The following is a 9,169-nucleotide window of genomic DNA, read 5'->3' as shown; positions in this document are numbered from 1 at the left end:
AAAAAAAAAAAAAAAAAAAAAAAAAAAAAAAGACTGTGAGAGAAAAACTATCCCAGTGACAGTCTCCTTGTTCAGCACAAAGCAATTACTGGAATCTCATATATACAAGGCAGGTAAATAATTACATATATATTTCAAAATAAACCAATTTGCCTTTGAGAAGATGCCTCATTTTCAACAAACAGAGTAATATCTCAGGTTCTACTGTATCTTTTCATCTTTTCTAGCAAAATAGAAGCAAAACAGAGGTTTAATATGATTTGCTTTGACAGACAGATAATATTTAGCTAGTAATTATAGCCACCACCTGCACATTGCTCTTGCCAGCAACCTCTGTTGGAAGAGAAATGTCTTCTGAGGCCAGGCAATTAGCWCTTATTTTGCAATGTGGACAGGACTCTCAATTAAACCAGTATAGCTCGGTCTCCCTTCTCAGCTCTCTGCACAGCATGACACRGTGAAGGACATTGTTCCATGTATTCTTGGAGATGTTCTCCACGCACATGCGCTGGGCAGCCGGTGTGCTGCTGGACACTAATGGGCAGCTGTCCCAAGGCACTCATCGAGCAGCTCGTCATGGATCGAGTACACTGGCAATGCACTTGGGCAACACCGAGGCAAAATGAAATAACTCGTCTGACTGTTGACAGTCAGCTCACAATTAGTGTTACAGGTTTATCCAAGACTACAAAGATGCATGAAGTTTAAGTACTGAAAAAATGAGCAGGACATTAAAAAAGAAGTATTGTGCACAAGTCAAAAACCTTCAAGCAAACTAGAAAGATTAAAACTAACATCTCCAGCATATACTGAAACAGAAGATCTTTGTTTTTCTGAGGGCAAGAACAATACTGGAAAATTTATGAGCGTTTCAGAGGGGTATCGTTTATTGTTATAAAATAAATAAAAATGCTTTTAAATAAAACTGCACTATTTTTCAAGTACTGTCTAGATAGATCAGAAAAGGAACACTGTCTTAAAAGATATTCTTAGCCTAAATTACATACCTCCTACGCTGCCAGGTCCCCAAATTGTACTGTTCAGCAAATTTATGTAGGAATCCACCAAAATCCCCAAGCAGCTGTTCCCCTACCTGAAAATCCTTCCCTTTGAAGACAAATATGCACTTTAAAGCACCAGATGAATTAGAAGACAGTATAAAGCTCCAGTTCAATTTGGAACCATTCACAGACCAATTTAATAATCAGGGACTGTGAAATAGGCTCTTCGTTGTTGTATTCAGGTGGGAAAGTTCATCAAGAGGGCTTTAAATCTGCACTTGAAAATTGATAATTTAATTCCTAGAGCACCACTATTACCTTGGTTCTGTTTTAATCAATCAGTTACAAAAGGAAGCTGTGCCCAAGAGCAGTATTTGTGGTGAGGGAGCACAAAAGATGTTTGCCTTTCGCTGAACGCTCCCTTCTCCATCACAACCTCCATAAACAACCCAAATTAAGTCTCGTGGATCCTTAATAGGAAAGACTAGCCTTTTTCTTACTTGGCAATGAAAGGATTCCACAGCATAAAATAAAGAATCAATTCTTGTTGGATTCTACAAAATAAATTTATATTAACAATTTTTCCTAGAAGCTAACATCCAAAAAAGGCAAGTGGCCGATTCAGACTTCTCATCCTGTTAAATACATGATGGAATTATGTGGTATAACCGCAACGTCAAATGTCACAAGCGCACATAAATACTCAGGAAGTATTTACATGCAATGTATGAAAAGCACATCATTCAGGACTGATAGTTGGCAAACTATAAAGTTACCCACCACTGCTTTCCAGCCCATCTGTTGGAGGTTACCATCTTGTAGCACAGTTAGTAAATTCAGGTGTGCTCACACCTAAGCTACTGCAGTTCATGACATAGCATCCTGCTCTAAACATACCTTGAGGGACAATTTAAGCTGACAGTAACTTCCAGCAGGTGGACACAATTTGGGTGACACCTTAAAACGCAACAGCAAGATTCATCACACCATGCCTCTCAAAATCCTTAGCTTTAAAGGTTCATCCTCCTTTTTCTGGGACTAAGACAGGCTTTAAACTGAACCAGCCGATGGACACGTGCCAGCCTGCTGGGTTTGCAGCAGGTCCATCTCCAATACAGGAGAATGAATGGGTGGAAGCAGGTAACTTCAACCACCATCATAAGATCAATTACAGATTATTCAACAATATTTTTTTTAATGCAAAGGGCAAATGTAAGTACAAAACTCCATCAACTGTATTGCAATAAATTAAGTCACAGTATAGAAATCTTACAGCAAATATTTGTTCTGTCAAAGAAACTTAATCCCAATTAGAGTCAGAACAGAAGAAAAACATGCAAACATAGGATTAAATACTACAAAACAGCCAGAATCCCACATTTGACTATTGTGAAACATTTTGATAGGACAATGGAGAGATCTTTTTCCTAATCTCCCAATATTGTGATCTATTTCCATAAATTCTGAGTGCACTGATAGATTATGCCTGAGTTGATATTCAAAATGAAAAACGGGCTATGTGCTAGGTTTCCTTCTTAAAATAATGAAAAATATTTGAGAGTCACATCTCATGGAGAGCACAGATATTCAGTCATATACACACTCACTTTTCAAACTGGCGGGGAACATGTGCTAAACACTGTGCTGAACCACGAGGAAAGTTTAGCAAAGGGAGACAAATGGGCAATTTCTTCAGCCATTCAGTGCTGTTTGGAAGGAAAATATTACAGGCCTGATTATACTTTCAGCCTCAGATCAAATGTGATGTTAATGCTGATAAAACTTAAACACCGGAGATGACTATGAAAGCAACGACAATGCTTAACCTCTCTGAAYTGAGCCTGTCACCATAGGTTTCTTTGCTATAAAGAGCGTGAAATTCAACCCCCTTGCAACTCTCCACACCATGCCAAAGCAAATTATCGAGATCCTTTCTTCCCCTTTTAGGACAGACTGATTCCAGAAACTGCACGAAGCGCAACACAAACAGAATCTCTAGGAAAAATAAATAAATAAATAAAAAGAAAGTTGTGTTCCTCAGTGACACAAAACAGGATTTGAAAGCAGGTACCTAGCAGCAAATACTGCTGTGTTTGAAGTGGGCATCCTTCTTCCATACCGATGACACCTACAGCTTTTCAACAGTAATTGCTCGCTCAAACCAAGCATAAAAAAATTAAAATAAAAAAGCAATGGAAAATTAGACCCAAAGTTCTCAGTTCAACCTAAGCTCAGAGAACTGGCATTTTAAAAAATCTTTGCAAGTTCAAAGTAAACCTTTTAAGCCTTAAAGAGAAAAAGTCATTTCTGTTTATCAGCCTATTAACGCTGCTCGTTCCCCGTCTGAGGGAATGAGATGCCAACATCTTTCTGTTCTGAGCTGTTGAGACACTTCACTTTTTTGCACTTCCCTTCTGTAATCTACTTTAATGTAATCTTAATGACAAAACTTCATTTTCCAGAATGTTCTTTGAAAGACAGAGAACAATGATGGAAGACAGTGAATACTGAAGCTATAAGATACATTTTAATAATCTCCTTCAAGCAGAATTACAAAAGTAGCTTTTTTTTTTTTAAATGATCCATAGAACATACATTTTTTTAAATTGTTCTGTCCCTTCAGTAACCAACTTACCCCCTCCCAGAGGCTTGAAAAGCCACGGGGAAAGCAAACAGGATGCCAGAAGTAGTCTGTGCATCAACCTGRAGGAAAACCAGAGGTCTGCGGCAGTGCGCTAGCAATTAGAAGAGCAACATTATCTGGGTCATGCTGCAGCTCAAGAGAAGATGAGACGCACGCACGTACCCAGGACAACTGTCAGCAGTGAGAACAGTCTCCAGGAGAACGCACTGCGGACCAGGGAGCGTGGAGGTGAACACCACCACAGCAGCACGGAGGGCAGACGCAGTGACAGCGCTATTGCCCAGGTATCACAGAGAAGAGCATCTCGCTGTACTATCAACATCCGCATGACACAGGCCAAAATGAAAAGGTTAGTGCACAAGCTAATGAGGCAAAAAAGGAGCAAGGAAAATTGTCTTGCAGACATTTGGAGGAGGAAAACTATACCTGTGTGTGAGGCCTGACAACCTGCATCCTTCTCAAGGTACCTAACATTTATAAACAGTACACACGAGAGACTCGAACCCTCCTGGCAACTGATAAACAGAGTTTGAATAAAATGTAATTCTTCACTCCATTTCTTCCCCTCCAAGCTGTATAAGCCAGCACTAAGGCACAAATAGCACCAGGATAACTCCATGGTGTTTTCACATTGCCCGGCTGATAGCAGCAGAAAATCCCTGTCCGTGACCTTCCCCAAGAAGCCGCTCTGATCTCCAGTGTCCCACACAGACTTGGTTCCCCCCCCAGTCTCTGCTTAAACTGCCATGATGGGAACAACCACCCCGTTATACCTCAGGACAGGAATTAGAAAGGAGAAACAGAAGAGAAAAGAAGACAGAAATAATAAGACAAAAAATAAGAGTTAAAAATAGACAGGTCAGGAAAAAAAAAAAGGTGAGGTTTGGCAAAACAGAAAATTTTTCATCTTTTGTTACAAAGGAAAAAAAACTGGAGAAATAAAAAATCAGATGTTCCTGAAAAGACAGGAGGAAAAAAAAGAAAAAGGGAAAAGGAAAAGAGAAAAGCTATCAAAATATTGCTGGAGAAGTTGCCTATATTTACCAATTTAAGGTAGGTAAACAAAAAAAGCAAACAACGAGGAGGAAGAGGAGGCGATTTTAGTGGTAGAGGCATTCCAGCTTCCAAGTCAAAGGTAGAGCCGCTAATTTTTGTTAAAATAAGATTTTTTGGCATTTTATTCTGCTTGCTTTCTTCTTCACATACAGAATTGGGAATAAACTGAAATAGCAGGATCCATCCCGATTGCAAACCTTGTGCTATCGCTGCAATGTCACAAGTGGAAACTTTGCAGGCCAATATTTCCACTTTACCTGTTGTTTGGTTACTACATTCAGGAGCAGCAACAATACAAAATATTACCATCTTTAGTGGAAGTTACCACACAGACTGTATTTTATGTCAAAGGTTCACCTATGCCTTATTTAGGACCAGACCTCTGTATATTATTATAAAAAAAAATACATGAAATCGTCTACAGAGAGTCAGCAGGAAAACAAGCTTTCTTCTTGCTATTTACTTTTCCCAAGTCTTCAGCAAATATCTGCAAACTTTCTCTTGGTCCACACTTTGCATTTTTTCAAAGACCTTTATATAACTCACCATGATCAGGTTTCCGTAAATCACAAATCATTCAGAAATAAGCAGTTTGTTTGTCACATTGCTGTTCTACATACAAGGAAGTCTTGAATCATACTGAATTTGTAATAAGGAAATAACATAAAGAGAATTATTTTGCTGGTATGGATAGATGAAATGGAGAAGCAGTAGACAGATGTTTGGAGCTTTATTGGTGCTCTGACAATATGTTTTATCTTTGAGACAGTATTTAATTTTACTCCCTAACTAGCAGCATAAATATCAGACTCAGAAATTTAGTATCTTCAAAGTGAACAGTTACAGTACAGAAATAACACAGAAATTTTATGTCCCAGCACTGGTACCATAGCTTTAATTTACTGGCAGCAGTTAGGATTTACTTGAATAAATTTCCATCGGGGACCTCTCCTTCCTTCCCGTGCGAGGTCAGGCTGCGTGCTGCAGGGCCTCCAACTTTACAGCCTGCAACAACCCAGTGGAGTCCACTAAAGGAACATGGCCACAACGTAAAGCCCAGGGCAGACTGTTAAATAAATAAATAAATACAAATAAACCAAACAACGACAGCCCCAAACCAACAAAAACACAAGGAGGTTCTGGATGTTTAATAAACCACTCGCCATGAGACTTGTTGTCATGCTAATAAACATGCTCTCCACATCCACCATCAAGACAAGGATGAAAGCAATGTCTTAATGCGACAATAAATGGGAAACTTTTCTGGTGTGTTTTGGTTTTAAGTTGAAACACAGTTTGCTGAACACATCCATCCCTGATTTCTGGAAAGTAAAGTCTTTTAAGGGTGAGATAACCACAGGTATTCATGTCCTTTTTCTAAGCCTCTAAACCTGAGGTGTTCATAAGGCCACAGCTTCCACTAACGACATTTATGTGGTGAATAAAACCTTTCCTGGTATTTTAGAACCACAGGACCAACACTGCTTGGTGTATGTTTACTCACCTGATACCACTGGTGTCTTAAGTAAAACTGGCAACAGGAAAAATGAAGCTGGTAATTGAACACACAAAGTGATTTATATTGGTTTATAAGGTCAAATCTATAAAGAGCTTTTGTATGGCCAAATGCTCGTGGCTGTTGTTCTGAATCAATAACAGATCGGGAACTCTTGCATTCTGACCCAAACTGATTCCCTTTGCAGTGCTTGGTAGAGAAAGCACATAACTAAACATTCTCAGGAAAATGTAAGTAATTAAAAAGCAGGAGTTAAAAACAAGTTCTCCACAATTATTAACATAGCATACAGCCTGCACAGCATGTATTATCTGTCTCTATATCATAATTTTGCATATGGCATTTGGCAATTACAGCAGACAGCTTGTTTTTAAAGAGCACTCACTGATAAGGATTTTCCACTTCCACTCCCAGATAACAACAATCCTCACCTTACAAGGTAAAAAAAAGCAGTGTCCTTCCCAACACTGCAGAGAAGAGGAAACAAGCCATGATGGGCTTTACCCCAATGGACTGATACACCCAGCCAAGCAAAGATGGACACCAAATTGCTCAACGTATATTACAGAGGGTCATGAATGGAATATCTCGATTCTGGTTGTCTCAGTAAAAAAGCCAGGCTCAGTTGGTCCCCGTTGAGGAGTCTAGTTTTTGATTTCATCATCATACTGACGGTGATGGAGGTCACCTGCAGGCCACATGCCAATAAGAAAAAGTGGGAGCTTCAGCACCAAGAGGTGACAAATGGCTTTTCCCTTCCGCATCCGATTCGCTCCAGCTTTGAACAGTCATCAGAATTCCTGAAATCCTCACAATGCAAGGGAGCAAAGTACTGGAGAAAGGGGGCTGTAATAGGAGGGGGGGAAGCAAGGAAGAAGTTTGAAAGAAAACCTCTTCTCCACCCAGGATCCAAACATCCTCTCTGCAGCTGGCTTTATTTACATCATCTAATTCAAATTCTAACTGCCTCAAAGTGTTATTACACTTTTTTCTTTGAAAACAAAAATCACAACAACTGAAACAAAACTGAGAATGAAAAAACCTAAAGATTGAAATAATTACTAATCAAAGGAGAGGCCCGTATATGGAATGGTGAAGCCACTGGCCAGCTCTACCCAGTAATTTCTCTTCGTGTCGGCTCTGATGAGTTTTATATTTCTAACATTTCATCAATTTGAATCACCAAATTCAATTTGCATTCCCAGATAAACAGAGCGGGAATAATAAATACCCTCATCTGACCTTGACGTATGAGACAGAAAATTGCCCTCCATGATTTCATTTCAATCTGAACCATAATGAATAATGCAGTTGGCCCCATCAGTTACCAATCTATAATCATACTTGTGGGCTGGATGAACTCACGTTCATGCCTAAATATGATGATGAAAATCAAAACTTCTCACTCTTCTTGTACTACTCCTTTTCTGCTTCTCCTTCACTATACAGACTGAGCCTCTACATCTCTCCGTCCCCACCAACCCAACTCTGCCCCAAACATAAGTGTCTGAAGGACCTCAATGTGTTGCATAGTCAGCAAGGGAATTGAGGTGAACACATTGCATAGTCACTTTCTCAACCTGGCTCAGCGTTATGAGCATCGTAGAAATTCCCCCAGAATGCTCTAAATTTGTCAAGTGTTCTACTTCCCAGCAAGCTGTCAAGTCACGGGCCACACTCTGCAGCTCTGGTGTGAACAGCAGCAACACAGAACAGACAACTGGTGACATAAACATCAAAAGTGACTAAGAGTATTTCAAATTTCTGTTATACATTCAAACCAGCACTTATGAGAGCAGAAAAGTCATCTGGGAATAGACAACATGAGAGCTGAGGAGCTGTAAAAGATAAAGGGAAAGGACTGATAAATAGGAGTGAAAAAGGAAAATTTGCTTGAAAGAGGGAATGAAGTGAGTAGGAAAATGGTTGTGCTGAACCAACTTGTCAGCAAACAAATATGCAGAAATTCTAGGCTCTTGACAGTTAGATAATAGCTCATCTTAACAAAATAAAGAGGATCAAAGTGTTTAGATGATAAAAACAAAACATTAAACCCTCCACTGCAATATAACAAGTGAGCCCTCATAGACTTGTTACGGTTCATGAAGGTTCTGCAGACCTGTTTGCAATGACCTTTGCCAGTCAGACCTCATTCCCAATGTGCATTACTGTACTCTGCAATGAAATGAATATTGCACAGTCACATTTTTTAATCTGAATTTAAGACTACCTGAATGAACTTACAGGAGTAGCATTTTCTAAAATAATTCTTGCAGAATAATTCAGCCATGGATCCCCACCATAATTCTGAGTAAAATTCAAAGCTATAGCTCAGCATTTCAGCATCAGGCTTTTGTCCATGAAAACCCCTCCAGGTGCTATCAAATGTGTTAACTGTTAGGGAATTGCTAACAGATACTTGTTAACAACAAATAAACCTCCCCAAATTAAGTACTATCCATAGCTCTTACCCACGAGACATTAGCACAAATAAAAGTAAAGGAATGGCTGAAAAGTCACTCGGATACCTGTAACAAATGCTCTGACAGATCACTGTTCTTGGTCTTCCCTTCTCACAAGCACCAGTTCAACTTCATCACTTATCTCCCTCCTCCTTACCTTCTACTGCTTTGAACTGCCATGACTCAACTTACATTAAAACAGTCCACAATAATACAAGCCATATTAAGCACAACATTACAACAGACATGCTAATCATTAAATGCAAAAAGCATACTGGAAAAATATTAAGACTGCAAAGGTCTTAAAAATTACATTACCAAATAAGGTTGTCTATGACACCTGTAACCACGAATCTTCCAAGTGCTGCCATGTCCTCGGGTGTAAACAACATGACATGGTAATACGTGTTCCTTTCTACCATGCTCTACCAACAAAGCTGGATTTTCTACTAACTGCAACTGTTTTTTGCATGACCTCTGTCTCATTCGC

General features: G+C 39.3%; 1 protein-coding gene across 1 annotated transcript in view; it reads right to left on the bottom strand.

The window, feature by feature from the left end:
* The window catches only part of MAD1L1 (mitotic arrest deficient 1 like 1), a 375,918-nt gene that overhangs the window by 261,438 nt on the left and 105,311 nt on the right, over positions 1-9,169 (bottom strand). The window lies entirely within an intron of this gene.

The sequence above is a fragment of the Apteryx rowi genome, unplaced genomic scaffold (genome assembly GCF_003343035.1).
Source record: "Apteryx rowi isolate R43461 unplaced genomic scaffold, aptRow1 scaffold_6, whole genome shotgun sequence".
Classification (NCBI taxonomy): domain Eukaryota; kingdom Metazoa; phylum Chordata; class Aves; order Apterygiformes; family Apterygidae; genus Apteryx; species Apteryx rowi.
This window is presented reverse-complemented; position numbering and strand designations above follow the sequence as displayed.